At 32.4% G+C, this 17245-nt stretch overlaps 1 protein-coding gene across 1 annotated transcript in view; it reads right to left on the bottom strand.

Moving 5' to 3' along the window:
* Window positions 1-17128, bottom strand: part of LOC125062418 (octopamine receptor) — a 39179-nt gene extending 22051 nt beyond the window's left edge. The window contains exon 1 of the mRNA XM_047668339.1: window positions 16911-17128. The gene's annotated coding sequence lies outside the window, so the exon portion shown is untranslated. The remainder of the gene's footprint in view (window positions 1-16910) is intronic.
* Between the last annotated feature and the right edge of the window lie 117 nt (window positions 17129-17245).

Raw genomic sequence — 17245 nt, 5'->3', positions numbered from 1 at the left:
TAGCTGCTGTGGTCTCTGGCAGAATGACCAGCGCTGTGGAACTTCTTGCTCCTCAGCATAATGCTGAGCCAGGGCCAATTACAACCACAGTACACACACATTGCACACTAGAAGCGAACCGAATGGCAAAAGAAAATTTCTTAATTTTAATTTCTAATTTTTATTGTTTGTGATGTCTTATTTTATTTTATGTTTTCTTTAAGTATTGTTATTTTGTGTGTTTATGTGTGTGTGTTTTTGTTTGTAATAAATGTTATGTCTATGTCTATGTCTAATTAATCGATTTAGCGAATTATTTAGTTATAAGTACAAGTGCCGTCATTGTTCACCGTTCGCAATTTGAATTGGCAGAATACCAAAGTGAGTTAAGTGGAATTGAATAGACGTTTCAATTTCTCATGCTTCTCTCGTAAGTTATAAACAATTGGTTTTAGAATATGTTTCTAAAACATTTCAAATTCAAAAATAATTTAATCATATAGGTTTTATTGTATTATATTGTATAATATTGTACACTTATGACTCGTCAGTAAAGAAATACATATTAATGCTTCTAATTTTACATTTAGTGCCAGGTCTCAAATCAAGGGCGTAGAACGGAAGAGAAGAACTGGCAATAAACTCTCCGCCACTCTTTTTAATCGTCATGTTTTTTTTTCAACGGATACTTTCGTTCTTCCCTTCCACTATTAACTTTTAATAAAGGTTTTATACCGTTTATGTAAGTAATAACTTGTTATAAGTCAGATAAACATATTTAATAATAAGTTAACCGATAAAAAAATTATGTCTATAATCTATATAGACCCTAACTTTGTGTATAAAAAGCCAAAGCGAAAAAAAATATTAAAACTATTTAGAAAGAAATCTTATCGAGGTCATAAAGGACGTTTATTGTCTACATCTAAGCTAAGATTGATGTCTAGATTGCGTAATTAAGAGCAAATGTTGATTCAATGTCACTAATCCGAAATTAATCTCAGAAACATCGTAGATAGAATCTTAGACACGATATTTCACGAGAATCTACAATGCGAATATATTTTTTGCAGTGTATAATTTTATTATTAATTTCCTACATTATTATTGTATACTAACAGTAACTGCTTATACGATAGAACTACTAACGAGCTCATTACAGAACTTAACGCTAGAAATCCCTACACATGCCTACTTTCCCAGTATCCTTAGGTAATCTCATGAGAAGGTCTTTCAGAGTGAGTCAACCCATCAAATACAGAACTAATCCTTCTTACAAACCGAAGAGTTCTTGGACCGTACAGACTTCCAAAACTTTTCAACACTGAACTAAACCTCAAGGAAGAAATCAAGTACTTAGGTGTGATTTTGGACAGTAAACTGATGTTGAAGAAACACCTAGAACATAAACTAAGCAAAGCAACGATCGCCTTTTGCCTTTTGAAATGGGGTTTATCGGCTAAGATAACTTTATGACTATACACCACCGTAATCAGGCCAATGCTAGCCTATAGAGCCCTGGTTTGGTGGCGACCGGCAATCACGAAACTTGGACGTTTCCAGAGGCTTGCCTTGTCCGCTGCTAGCGGTTGCATTAAAACAACACCAACTGCAGCAATGGAGAAAGCCCTACAAATTGTGATGAGGTCGCTTTGTGAAGCCTGCGAAGTGCCCAGGAGACTTCTATGCTTCTAGAAGGAGCTAGGCTGGATTAATTAGCCAGCACATTACGCACAACGGACCGAGTACGAGTCTAAGTGCGGAAACTGAGCCCACCAACCATACCATACCATACGATAGAACTATACAATAATACTTACGTCGATAATAATAGTACAATTTAAAAAAGGAAAAAAAAAAAATGTACGCTCGTTAGACTAGCAAGAGGGCTTGATCATGAACCCCTGTTCCCTCCCAGTCGCTCCAGCGGGGGAACAGGGGTTCATGCGTCCAAAAGAAGGGATGCTGATGCATCCCTGCAAGCATTGTACCCGGCCTTCCCCAGCTTTATAAAACAGGGAGAATTGGCCGATGTGAAAGGCCCTTGCTGTGCCAAGGTCCATTCCACATCATTCGTAGCCGTAGAGGACCGTGATATTAATGGCTGATCGCGTGGCTGGATGCGAACATGGCTACGCTGTTACCGTGTACTGCCCTGGGCGATTGCTGGTGGCGCCGTGGGGCGTTAGTGGGTATGCACAACTCAAACTCAAAATATCTTTATTCAAGTAGGAAACCAAGTACACTTTTGAATAGTCAAGTTAAATTAATCGTAAATTTACATTTACTACCAGTTCGCAAGTCAAGGGCGTAGAGCGGGTAAGAAGAACTGGCAAGAAACTTTCCGCCACTCTTTTTAATCGCCAAGTATTGTCATACAAATTGTTTGAACTGGAGCAATTCAATCCCAAGGATTAGGATCATTTAAGTAGTCCTCAAATTTATAAAAAGCTTTGTTGATTAATTTTCGTTTAACGAGGACTTTGAATTTATTTAGTGATAATTCTCTAATTGCGCTTGGGAGTTTGTTGTAAAAACGAATACAATTTCCATATAAGGAGTGGTTTATCTTTTGGAGCCTGGTTGGTCGTACACTCAAATTAGTTCTATTTCCCGTATTATACTGGTGAAAGTCACCATTTGTTTTAAAATCGTTTATATTTTTTTGGACATACAACAAGGCTTCAAGAATATATTGACCAGATAGTGTCATAATATTTAATTCCTTAAACTTATCCCGTACGGACTCCCTCGGAGAAACACAACAAATACCACGAACAGCCCGCTTCTGCAGGCCAAATATGGATTGAACCTCTGCAGCAGCACCCCACAGTAAAATACCGTACGACATAACGCTGTGAAAGTAGCTATGATACACAATTTTAGCCGTGTCCTTATCAGTAAACTGTCGGATTTTCTTTACTGCATATGCTGCAGAGCTCAGCCTATTCGAAAGAGTCTCTATGTGTGGGCCCCATTGGAGTTTACTATCTATTGTTATGCCTAGAAAAACAGTTTTGTCAACAAAGTTTAGTTCACTGTCCTTAATTTTCAGGTTACCAATATCTCGCTTTACGCTAGTAGTTGTAAATCTAATACATTTTGTTTTATTCTCATTAAGCAATAAGTTATTTACATTAAACCAGTTAACTATACGAGAGATAGAATTGTTTACATCGTCCAATAATACGTTATTCCTATTCACTTTAAATAGAAGTGAAGTGTCATCAGCAAACAATACCATCTCATGAACTTCGTTGACAAAGAATGGGAGGTCATTTATGTAAATCAGAAATAAGAAAGGCCCGAGAATCGATCCTTGGGGGACGCCCATTGATACCTGCGAACCCGGAGAGGTGACTCCATTGACATGAACTCTTTGGATCCTTCCCTTTAAATATGAATTCATCAGGCTGGAAGCTTTGCCATCAACGCCATAGTGTTGAAGCTTTCCAACGAGTATATCAGGATGAACACAGTCAAAGGCCTTTGACAGGTCACAAAAGACGCCGACTCCATCATATGATTCTTCCCAGGCGTTAAATATGTCCGAAATCAACTTCACACCGGCATCGATTGTGGAGCGACCCTTAGTGAAACCATACTGTTTATTATGTAAGAGTTTATTTTTATTAAAATGTAAAGAAAGCTGGTCTAGCATTATCTTTTCATTTTTTTGTATGAAAATGACAATCGGTACCCTAGGCCCATAAGGCGTGAGTCGGGATACAATAAGCGACCCCACGTGCTACGAAAAGACACACATTAACGCTCACACTTTTCGGTAGTCAACGGCCAGTTAATTTTCGGTAGTAATACGGCTAGACCCCCCAGAACGGGTTAGTCGCATCCAGTCGTGACGGCTGTTTAAAGCAAAATATGACACTTAAAAAACATTTACCATTGTGTTATGCGTACACAATTTATATAATAATAAATAACAAACTGTGCCGAGGCAAAAAATGTTGTACATAAATTAATGAAATCACTTGGGCATTTAGGATTAAATTGGTTGCCGCAAGAAACGATTGCCTTTATATTTGTATAATAAATCATGTATTGTTCGGGGTTTACGTCAATGCCAGGACAATAGTTATTGAAAATTAATGAATCCTGTTTTAGTCAATATTTGACAATGAAATTCAAATATAAATTATTATTATACGTCATAATATTATAGTTTTCAATGTTCAACTTGTGATTGTTGCGTCGACACTAATGAATATACTAAAACGTTTATGGCACGGCACACTCAATAAAGTCTGATAGGATATAATGTATCGATTATTCAAAGTTATTGACAGCTTTTCAATTCAAATTAATGCGCATATGTGATAGACGAGTCATTAACCTCTCGAGCAGCCTATAAAATACAACGATGTCTCAATGAGTCAAAATAACAGCAACGCTATTTTTAATATTTGCCTATTTTTGGCTTGACACCAGTCTATTTTTGGCTTCATGAGCCATAATTATTGTATATGGATAAACGCTAAATAAAAGAAGCTACAGTTGAGATAATGTTGCACTTGAATTTATCTATTATTTCTTCAGTATAATCAGAAAAAAAAGGAAAATTAAATTAAACATTAGATAAATAACATCTGTGCATTAGAATTAAACACAGCGGTTGTTCAAATAAAATAATCGTATAAACCAATTATTATTCATAACTCTCTGATATAGCTATTGTTTAGAAAAATAATGTCAACGTTCATAGCACGGACATAAAATAGCAAACTTATTATTGTATATGTAATTACTTTAATAAAAATTCAAATAAATTTCCCTGTATTTAATTGTAATCAATTTTATTGTTGGAACCTTTTCCATACATAATTTTCGTCACAATAGTTCCCAGTAGAAAACTTACTTCTAATTAAATTCAGTATATTATATATTTCCGCTATTTACTTACGGAAACAGGTTTTGTTATTGTTATATGTCCCTAAAATCTATTTTATTTGCCTGCTCTTTGTATAAAGTTAGAAATGTATAGTTTACGGAAATAAAGGGTGAAAATAGTATATTTTAGCAGAACTTCATTAATAAATAATATTAAATAAGCTTTTCTCATAATATATGTTTGTATCCTGCTATTTACTCGTGCATTTGTTTTTTGAAAATCACTATTCATTTCATTCTCCCGTTTTATTTTATTTTCTTTGCATTACTCTATTTACACAACAGATTTAAAAACAACGTGATATAGGCAAAAATCAATATATTATATAAACACAATGAAGTTAAATTAAGAATACTTGAAGAAGACCGCATAAATCAAGTATTTATCAAACTATGGAACTTTAAATTCTTGTATAAACTGTTATGAGAAGCTTAAGTTAACCACAAAACGTAATATTGACTAATCTAGCTAGTATTTGAATCTACACAGAACTTTAACAGCGCCAGTAAACAATTAATAACTCGACGAGACTCTTGACCCTAAGACCTACAACGCACTAGCGGCTGGCCGCAATGCGGTGTGCCGCTGCGGCTGGCCGCACATCGATTATTACATGAAACCGCACGATAACAACGCACTGACTTGCGGTCAACCGTCAACCGCTCCGGTTGATCTGGAGCTGCGGCGAGCCGCACCGGTTGAATGATGCGGCGCGCCGCGTCCCCTCCACGCACTCGGCGCGGTTAGCCGTCCTACCTACGTCGTCACATATAACTATTTAACAAATGTAAACAAAATATTGTAAACCTATTTTAAAAGAGAAAAAAATAAAATATGTTTATTATGGAACATAAGATACATGTATCACTTATTCTACGTCATTAAATTTGAATTTGTTATATTTCAAGAAGCACTGACGAGTGACGATTGCGGCAGACCGCAATAGGACCGCAATAGGGACGGTTAGCCGGAATACGGCATGCCGCTACGGCAGACCGTATATACTGCGGCCTGCCGCAGCGGCACACCGCATCACGGCCAGCCGCTAGTGCGTTGTAGGCCTAATATCCAACAAGACTGCAATTGTTTTCGTTAGATATATAACATTAAAATAAATACTTAAAATGATTTCAAAACTGATAAGATTTAACGCTAAGTATATAAGATTTGACGTACGACAGTTATTTTTATCGTTAACTTCCGGCTTTTAAATCTGATGGTTAGTCTCGTATGGTTCAAGAATGTGTTGTCACCATAAATTTTGTAAAGAGTACGTAGATAATATGTTTATGAATCACACGAATGCATGAAGCCTCATAGCTATTGAATAAGGTAATACAGACTTTGAAAATAAGTATTGATTATTTATTGAATATGAAAATTTCACGGAGAAATTAATACTCCTACTAGCGGTGAGTTAATATTCGCAAGCATTTTCACGTAAATTACTTTAAAAAAATAACAATTAATAAATCACCAGCTATCCTACAAACATAAATCAGCATGAATTGTAACTACAGACATAATTATCGTGACGAAACCGACATCTTTCTGCACACTTGCGTAGATTTTAGCACGTTTCTGTATATTATTTCATGTCTATAACATAGATAATCTAAAACATCAGATTTTTTACCGTTAAAATAAATATTCAATTTAGGAGATTTTTCATAAACTTTCATAATATTTTTATTTGACCTATTAAATAAATCCACTTCATACGTTATTCATACCTAAATTTAACCCGCACTGATTATACTGAGCGCTCTGATGACGCCCGCTATTACACGCCTGATGCCTCACGATATTACGATCGTGAAGCGTAAAACGAGCACAATTACAGGAGAAAGCTAATTAACATTGTACGTAGCTTCGTCGCAAAGACGTAGCGGCGTAGCCACGTAGCACTCTACCAACTAGTAGATATGTAGAGCTACGAGGAAAGGGAGTGTCTGAATCTATATATTATTAAGTGCTCACAACATATACGATGATTCTATTGTCTATAGAAATTGATAAGCAAGCAACAAAGGCAACTTTTATAACTGGAGGTACGTGACAAAAATGTATTCATATTTACGAGTAGGTTGGCTAAAACAAGCTATGAACTTAGAAAATGTCATCAAACCCTTTGAAAGTAAAATTATTCCTGTGTAATATTTACAAAAAATACATATTCCTAATGGAAAAGCTATTTCGTCGGATACAGTTTTAATCCGTATCAAAGTAATTAAATTAGATATATATTTTCGACGGTTATATGTTGACATAATCAACAAATTAAATCGTAGGTAACATATTGTTATATTTAATTTAGTTTGTAATGGTATTTTCCAAGACTTAGTTTTTATTATACACTAACTAAGACGGCTTATATAGATAGATTAAAATTATACATAAAAGTAAAGAATATTAAAATGTAATGTATAAATTGATAGGCAGGTATGGTGGCTTTGTAAATATACATTATCTTTCTTTTTATAAGACGAATATAAAGAACTGTGTACAGTGACGAATTTCCTACTTTAGCGGTAACGCCTTTTATTTGTCTAGCGCAAAAAATATTTGGGTGCCATTTTCTGAATGAATTCACAAACTGATTGGTTCTGTGTAAATAAGAGAGCGAGGAAATGGTTTATCGACTTGTGGTTCGCGAACAAATTAAGACTCGGGGAAGCCAAGGGTACATAATTTTCTTACAATACATTCCTTCCCCTACTATTTTCGCTTGGGTCGTCCCTAAATCGTCAATCTATCTTTATGCGGCTAGTTTTATCACGCGAGACGGATGACTTTATCGTATATTTTTTATCCATAAAATTGTATAGCCCAATTTCTGCTGTATTAGTAGTAGTTTACTTTTAGTACTTCGAACTTAAAAAAAGGGTGCGTGTACTTATGTACGCGCGTAAGAAGTTATACTTCTGTGGCATTATAAAAAATAGTTTGATTGCATGCAAGTAATTAATTACAATTAAATAATCAAAGACTGGAAAAGGAGTCATTATAGTCAATAAAGTTCAGTTTACATTTGAAAAATTAAATAAATAAATATTTATTATTATTCTCTTACATTAAGTGTAACATAAATTCTGTTATTATTCGAATGTTGTTTTTAAATTATGTCTATTATTATGTATATTTATAAGTTACTAGCTGGCCTGGCGAACATCGTACCGCCTAACAGTCGATTCTTTATTTTTTTAAATACTTATTCTGCTATTTGGGACACCGGTCTAGCTAGTAAGATAAAAAAAAGAAAGTTTATAAGACAACAAATACATTATGTCAAAAAATAAAAATTTACCTTCCCGGAACCCCTCCACTAACACTTGAACTTTATATGGTATTAAAGTTCAAATTGCCTTTAAATATTATTACGAATATTTTGTATGGGAATATTGAAAAGTGATGTTTTTAGACTTTTTCACTCAATTTTTTTTAAATTTTCTCTCCGTAAGAACCATCCTCGTACTTCAAGGAATATTATTTTAAAAAAATCAGACAAATCGGTCAAGCCGTTTTCATATTATGTCGTGACAACGGAAAACGGGTTTCATTTTTATATATATAGATAATTACGACAAAGTCTAAAAAACACACACGAAGACTTTTTAAACATCACAACGTGCTGTCAAACTCATTACCCCTATCTATTGAAAGTGCATAATTTGCGCTAACAATTTCTTTAGCTATTTTATTACTGCAAATATTTATATAAAAAGTAAAACGAATTGAATAAACAGAACATATATACATTTATCAGAAATGCTAAACTTTGCCAGTCAGTTTTCAGCCTAATCTTTTTATTATACATCTTTCTTTAACAGTTATTACTAAAAGACATTTGTAGTATGTACCTAATTACCTTAATAATAATAAGACAGAAAAAATTGCTTCATAAAAAACAGCTTTTTGAGAAATGGTGAATGGTTTAATTAGCTAAAGTCCAAAAGGTTTAGGATCTACAAAACAGGAACTTTGGTGTCAAAGAGTTTTCTCACATTGCGCTACCTTGACATTCTTACCTAGTACTATTTCTTTTTTATTCATATTTTCTACTCTTAATGATGAAAGCTTAGAAGTTGAATTGTACCAATTATACAATATTTTCATTGCTTTATGAAAGTACCACCTTTGGATTCTTTAACGGACAAGGCTAATTTATTTTGTTATTAAACTCGACTTTTCGAATTTAAAATACCTACTACTACCTACTATTAGATAATATAAAGTTTATTGGAAATTTTAAAACTCACGTAAGTAAAGTAAAATACACAATCTTAATATATATAAATTACGTGTCACGTTGTTTGTCCGCGATGGACTCCTAAACTACCGAACCGATATCAATCAAATTTGCATACCGTGTGTAGTTTGATCCAACTTAAAAGATAGGATAGCTTACATCTCAATTTATACCCGCAATATTATTTTATTGCAAAATATTCTTTTATTATTTGATAGTCACAATTCTAACAGATGGCGCTGTGTTGAAAGTACCAACGTTTCACATAAGCTACAATTTAATGGCATAACCACCAAAAAAGCATGGTGGATTGGTGTTCTCCTGCCGTTTCTCTTGAATAGTTTACTACTATGTAATACAACAAAAATCTTAGCCACAGCAACGCTTGGCCGAGTCTACTAGTAATATATAAATATCAGTGTTGTCCGCAAAGTCAAAGCGGTGTTGACGTTCCACTTTTAAAACGATTCTACATAAACTATGAAACAGATACAAAACTTCACGTACAGCTCGAGAGTAGTTTGTTTTTGAAAACAAAAGAGAATAATTACAGAAAAACTTCTATAATACACCCGATGGCAAATTGTACCCCGCGGGCAGTTTAATATACATGTTAGTTCCAGAAACATGAAAGGTTTTGAAAATTTCTAATAGCGATTTAAAATATAATAAAACATCACTATCATATTATATACCTGATATATACTATATATTTCGATATAAAAAAACAATACAAATGAAGGGTGTAAAAATATGATGCCTCATTCCAGGGACATGGGGTTACACGAGTAAAATATTATTTTTCTAATTGGTAAAATTCAGCATTGTCTTAGAGTAGTTTAAGCTAGTGTTTAAATACTTGCACAAGGGATTGGATATATTTCTGCATTTCATATAATTTGGAACGACAACACATTTGTGTTGTAAACAATTGTGTTTTTGCCAGAAACTGAACCCAAATACGATATTCACTAAGCCATAGAGGATATACTAGTCGTATAACCTAAAACAAATATTTTCGTTAATCTAATATGTACAGTAATTTCTAATCAGTTATAAATAACCACCAGAAATACCCAACAATGCAAAACCCAAATCCGAATTCGACCCGTATCTTTGGATTAAATTCAAACAATTCAAACGAATTCTCTGTTATTACCTGACCACTTCATCTAAATTATACACGCTTGGTTAATCGTACGTATAATAATTTCGTACGCTTTGAAATGGACAACATATCTTATCCTAATTCATTACGTCCTACAAAAGCTTGGTTATTTTGCTTTGTGATTATCCTCCTATATTTCAAGCAGATATGATTATTATGCCGCAACAGTGAGTTGTAAATATTGTTACAGCTGTCTATGATGGCAATTCAAACGTAAAACATATTTATGTTTAGCCTAATATTTCTTTGTGATGTATCAAAACGTATTCGTTGTACTTCGTTTGAAGAAGAAAGTTCTATATAATGACTTTCGCTGTGTAAGTATCTTATCTAGTGTGTTAACCAGAGATCTTTAAGTTAAGCCTCATAATGGGCAATATAAATTTTAGGTCCAGCACAAGGTCAAATGTCGCAAGTTTGTGGGAAAATCTATGAAGGGTTTAGTGACTTTGTTAGCTCTTCATGCGGTTAAATTTTGCTAAAATAGTAGGTTATATCGATATCTTGCCTTTTAGAAGTGAAATCCTTAAAAAATCCAAATACAATAAATAGTTAAATCTCTCTACATTCTAAAAGAACTCTCATAAAGTCATCGATACCTAAACGAAAACCTTATGGGTTATGTGAAATGTTCCATAAAATGTTCATGCTTCACGGGATAAACTCGTATTATATTACTACCATAAAATGGTTTCACGAATGACATACGAATCATACGATATGTATGTTTTGAAGTTTATGAGCAAAACATAAGCAAAATATTCATTTCCGTGGGAAACTCGGTCAAATCGCTAACCTCATTTGTGACTCTTTCAACTCGCTCTCTCCGCTGCGCTCGTCTCCGTTTTGGTGGAAGCACATGTATGAAAATCATCGTAACGAGTATAGCGGAGTCCGTAATAGGTCCGTTCCGCTCGCAGTGAAAGGCGGGCCAAAGCATTCTCGCTTTCGACGCCAGGCCGCCTTGCAAGAACGTTTAAAGAAACAATAACAAAACTAATATTTTACTTTAGATTTTATGTAGTAGTAGTCGTTACATTCCCACATATTAATATCATATTGCGATTGTTAAGCACAAAGAGTAGAATAATACAATAAAAATATAGAATATGGGTTATAAAACCCGCAAGCAGGACAAATAAAGCTATAAGTTGCTGTAAAAATGAAAAATATATTATAATAAAATAAAAATAATCCGAAATTCATCCCTAAAGGCTGTAAAAGGATAATGACGTTCCTTCCCTGGGCAACACAAAATATATTGTTGTCCCAAGAAGACTGATTTGTAGATTTGAACCTAAAAAACATATAAAACTCTGGCGGCCTAACATTTTTCTGGACCGGATTCAAATAATAACATATGTAATTCATAGATATATGGAATATGATTATGATTGTGACCTTGATTGTGATACAAAGCCGGATATAACAACATTTTTTTTATCTAGGTTTGTTCATTCGCACACATTTCACTCGCACACCGAAATGTCTTAGACCCCAAAATTTACATGTAAGACAAAACACAGACATTATTATTATTATTATTATTAAAAATAATAATGTCTAAAACTGAAGCCAGGACACATAAAAAGCCATTCACTGAACTATTTACACTAAAATGTAAGTTGTAAGCTATTAATTATCTTAATGTATATCCAACATTGCATATGTTACGTGTTTGATACGTACGAATAATTCCCAATGGAATCTGTATGGATCTGTAATCCCAGATCAACTTGCATACTTTATTGATATATAAAAATTCAAATAAAATGACATTTTAACTTGAATATACAATTTTTTTAATACATATTAATAACAACTCATAATAGGCAACAGTTGGAGGGTAGGAATATATTTTATATATATATTATATAATAATACTTCAGGTGCCATTTGCAGTTCATAGATTTAAAAAACTCCAATGTTATTTTTTTTCAAAAAGTTTTTAAATGGTATTTAATCATATCACATATATATATATATATATATATTTACTTACTTCTAGCACTAACCACAGTTATACGAAGGCGGAATTCGCTCGTAATGTTTCAGTGCCCAAGGGCACCAAAGGTCTTTTCGCCCCGTTTTATAGACATCTTTACTTTATCCTAAAATATATATGGACTGCACGCATTCAATAAATTAAAGTTACATATTGTTCTTCGAGGTTACAAGAACCGTTTTATACTTATTTCAATAATTTCAAACGCGCCCGTCCCAACATTATGCATAATTTCAAAGGCTTATATAAGGGTGAAGACACTTCCTAAGCCACTTACTGAGTAATGCGAGATCCCACTACAAAAGCTAATAGCTTGTTATATTTCATTAACTAAATATAGCTTAAAATTTGAAGCATCCTTGATGAAATTTGATGGAATACTTAATGATTCAAAGCTTCATCATCAAATAATGAATGGGTTTTGGCCTTGTGATTTTGTACAAGGTTTCATTGATAAATTATGTTTCGTACAAGTAAACCATTATGTTTTTATGATTATTGGGTAATATTATTTTGGGTATTAGACATGCTGGTTTTTTGATAATATTTCATTAAAATTCAGTCAGCGTTGAACTCCTAAGGGTTGTAATGAAATCGTGTAATCACTTTAATACAAATTAAGTAGCTGTTACATAGAAATGTATCGGTTAAACCGGATAGAAATAACAAGGCATATTTGCTTACTAACATAACACCATATTCTATGTATCGATTTCTATTAACAACGTAATGATATAATCGCCGGCTTTCAACACACGCTTAAGACAAATTAATCCTCTTATATAGGTGTAGGAAAATATTATAGTTTACTTAGAAAGTTTGATACTTTACGTATTTAAGCTTTCTCCATCAGCATGGCCCGCGTGAATTTCGTGTATTTTGGCAGTTCAAACTCTTTAAAAATAATCCTTATATTTCAGACAGTTTACATAAAACCTTCATGATACACTTAAAATTCAAACTCATTTGGTAATTGTATTTGACTTTATGATGCTCATAAAGACGCTCATAAAATTTAAGGATATTAAACTTTGTATAGATCAGTATTTTACATGAAAGGAGTATGCATAGGTACATAGATTAGATTAACTTCATAGCAAAGTTATAAGCCACATTAAGACTCGGGTAGGGATATTGGACTAAAACAAGCAAGAGATCAACTCAAAAGCACAATGATCCTATATCTCCTTTCGGGGCGTTAAAGTTGATGAGAATAAAAATGCGCGGAAAAACTTTAGATAACCTAGACTAGCAGACACGTTTTAATCTTTACTGTATCGATTCTAGTTATAGATAGCTATTTAAAAAAATTAAAATAATTAAATTACCGATTCTTTATAGTTAATAACGACCATGCTAATTGGTTGGCAATAATATTTGGCGTCATTTGCAATTACAAAATAAAATATCACTTATTCATTAGAATTATGATGTTTTTCTAAATAACTTAATCATTGAAGAATATTTTTATTCCAAAGTGTTTTTAATAAGATCCAAGTAATATTTCTGTTAAGGACGAGGCCTATTGTACACAATTTCTAATATATCTGTGTCCTTGCCACGTGAATATTGAATAAAGTTGTATATTTGAAGCAGCGATACAAAATATGTTGTGCGTATTATTTGTGGAATTTAAACATTTATAAGTAAAATGAACGAAATCAATATTTTTGTTTAAAATTCTTTATACGAACGTGTGTAAAGTTCGTTATAATTGTTATAATTAGTATTAACCAGTGTACCTTGTTTTTAAACTTGTATTAACTCGCGCAATGTTATGGATTAGTTCTTGGAAAGGTCGCATGCGTTTTTTGTTTCGCATGTAACTCCGTATAAGTTTGCTCAAATTATGCAATTTTTAATTAACAAACATTCTAAAAGTTTTGTACACGCTGAACAATTTCACCGGCCATAAAAATATAAGGCCAATTAAAAATAGTCTTTTAAACATATTTTAGGTTCAGGTATCAAAGTCGCTTAAAGGCTATATTGCTATTAAAGCCTAATTTTATCCGATAATATTGAAAAAGGAATGCTATCGTTTTTATGTTTAATGTTATTTTAAATTTTCATATTAACAATAGGAGCTTTGTTTCATTGAAAATTATACTATGATATACGGTGCGAATTTGTACAATGATGTATTACTATTCATTATGACTAAAGCAAATAAATTATGTTAGTGGCTGAGGCCAGGAAAGCTGTATTATTTTAGAAGTATAATTTTGTTTTATTTTTTTAATAAAATAAATGCTTTATGAGTAAAGGATTTTTTTTTTAAATATTTTCTAGATAATTCCCCAACTACGTAGTCGTCGGAGGTATTAAATAACTTACGTAAACCCGGATTGGTAACCCGGATGATTAAACACAACAACTATTTCTTCTAACAACATTTAGTATGGCCTTTTCAGCAAATTCCAAAAAGATGCCTCTTACCCTAATGTTGAACATTATTTCCTTTAAATTCGTTTTTGTTACTTTTATGCCCATAGCTTCTTCAGTGTTATATCTGTCGTATACGTACATTGGACAGACGGTCAGAACATGTAACACCGTCTCTTCAGGTGAGTAAAGGTTAAAATTAAAAAAAATCTGGTGGTAATTGTAAAAAAAATATTACTTCCATCTGTTATATGTAATTTTCATACACAAGAGAAGCAGTTTTATATTTTCAGTATGTATGGAAGCGTAGACCGTTAATAGAAATTATATTTTTTATTACTAACCAAAAACATTGTCAACCATCAGTACTAGCAATTCATATTTTTATACAAAAAAACAAATCTTCTTCGAATGCTGGTTTGACATAAAGTCCATGAAGATTCTGCGAATTTCTTAATAGAGCGATTCATTTTTAATGAGACATTTACCAGTGAAATCACAATCGCAGATCGTTATCTAAAAAGTTCCCTAAAGTCTCATTTCATTTCACTGTGTTAGGAGTCTTTATCAACTTGACTTGTTGTATGGCGTTTATTATGTTCTAAAAATATTATATTTCTTTTAAAAATATTGAATATTTCATAGATGGTTGAGTTTTGTTAATGTATCTTATATATTTTAAGTAAAGAACTGTCAAATGTAAAAGGCATCAATAGGGAATCTAAAATGTTATCCTACCTAAAAATACTCATGCTTATTCATAAAAAAAACTAGTTTTCATTAATCATCAACAGAATAGATAATGATAAATCTGTTTTTCAATTAGGACCAGATAACTATGACGAAAACAAATTATATCAAAACGTTAAGAAATGATATCATCAACAACGAATTATAAATTTAAGCAAAGACGGTCTCACAATTTTAGAGAGTACAGAGCAAATCTGTGAAATATTTTATTTAAAAGACAATCGGGAATGAAAGCATTTTTCGTAAGTTTTGTCAGATCAAAGGAATTTCTTCGTGTTAAGAATTGCTTGTCAGTTCAGTGAAAAGTAACATTGCTGCTATAGGTATGTTATCTAAAGCTGGCGGCTTCAACACATTTACACTTTGTGCTTGTGTAGTGTCTGTGAATAAGCGCGAGACGTGATGTCAAACTAAAATGTTGATCTTTACTGTACATGTTGATCTTTTTTTTAAACATTACCAGGGCAATCTCGTAAAATGGTGCACAATGTTTTTAATTATTTTAAGCATCCTAATAAAAACAGTTTAATGAAAAAATGTTATATTTAATTAATATATACTTGGTTGTTAAATTTTGTGTAATAATTTTATTATATAATAATGAAATTTAACTGGCTTTAAACTGTACTTATTATTTTTTTTAATAATTTTATCTATTAGTCTATAGATTTACCAAAAAAGATTGTGAAAATAATTGACGCAGAAAGACATGGCCATTATCATGAGGCATTACTTGTACAAAAAAAGTTGTGTTCTGCGTCTGAAATTACTTAGCAATGTGTAAACCCTCAAAAGACTGCATGTATCAAATATTTAGGAACACAGTGGCACTTTCAATAATCCTTTGTTACCGATTGTGTGTTAGCAATTCTAGCTAGTTTATGAATTTTTTCATGGTTTCATACAACTGCAATGGTCAATGGAAAAATAGACCATTGTAATATAGTTTATTTAATTATTCTTATTCTTTAATTATTGGTAGCACAATCAATAAATTTCTATTATCTATCATGAGGACAATGAAGCGATGTGCAATTTCCTGCAGCTGTGCCACTCGTTTCAGTGTTTATTAAGAAAATGAAAATATTCTCTTAATGAAAATAATGTTTTCAATTAAATTAATTTAATTTTTAAACGATTGAAAATTTTATGTTAACGGTGTAGCATGAAAAAGTACTAAATTTAAAAAAAACGTTTTATTTTAAAATATTCTCATTATGATAATAACGACAACTAAAAATTACAACTAGATTAAAATAACATAATTAATATATTAAGATTACAAACAAATCAAAATCCAAATTTCCAAACGTTTGGAAAAAAAGTCATATGAAATGGTTATTTTTAAGTATACAAGAAACCGCCATTATAAGAACAAAGTATGTGTATGATCTACAAGATTCATAAAAATTGGTGATTTAATTGTGTAATTTTTTATGTTGTATAACTATTTTTAAATTAGACTTACCAGTTTTATTTCCACTGTTTGAATTATGCGCCCCATCTTAATATTCACACAACAAGAGAATTAATGAACTTGTAATAGGAGTTTTCGTTATTAAGAGTTCCTTAGAAATATTTAAAGGAGAATATTTAATTAAATTTAAACATTAAAACTTTCTATTAAAGAGTTCTCATTCAAACGAAAAAGCGAACTTCAAAAGTTTATAGTCCGTGGCGGCCCGCGTGTGTTCGTCGAAGCACTACGTTATCAACTGAGGCTACGAGCTATGCTACGAGAGCTCTACGCCCGTAGATCCTTCGCCTTTCAGCGAGGTGATTGAAAGTTCTTTAGAAATTAAT

Source organism: Pieris napi, chromosome 2 (assembly GCF_905475465.1).
Source record: "Pieris napi chromosome 2, ilPieNapi1.2, whole genome shotgun sequence".
In the NCBI taxonomy this organism is placed as follows: Eukaryota; Metazoa; Arthropoda; class Insecta; order Lepidoptera; family Pieridae; genus Pieris; species Pieris napi.
The sequence above is the reverse complement of the archived record's forward strand: the minus strand, read 5'-3'. Positions and strand labels throughout refer to the sequence as shown.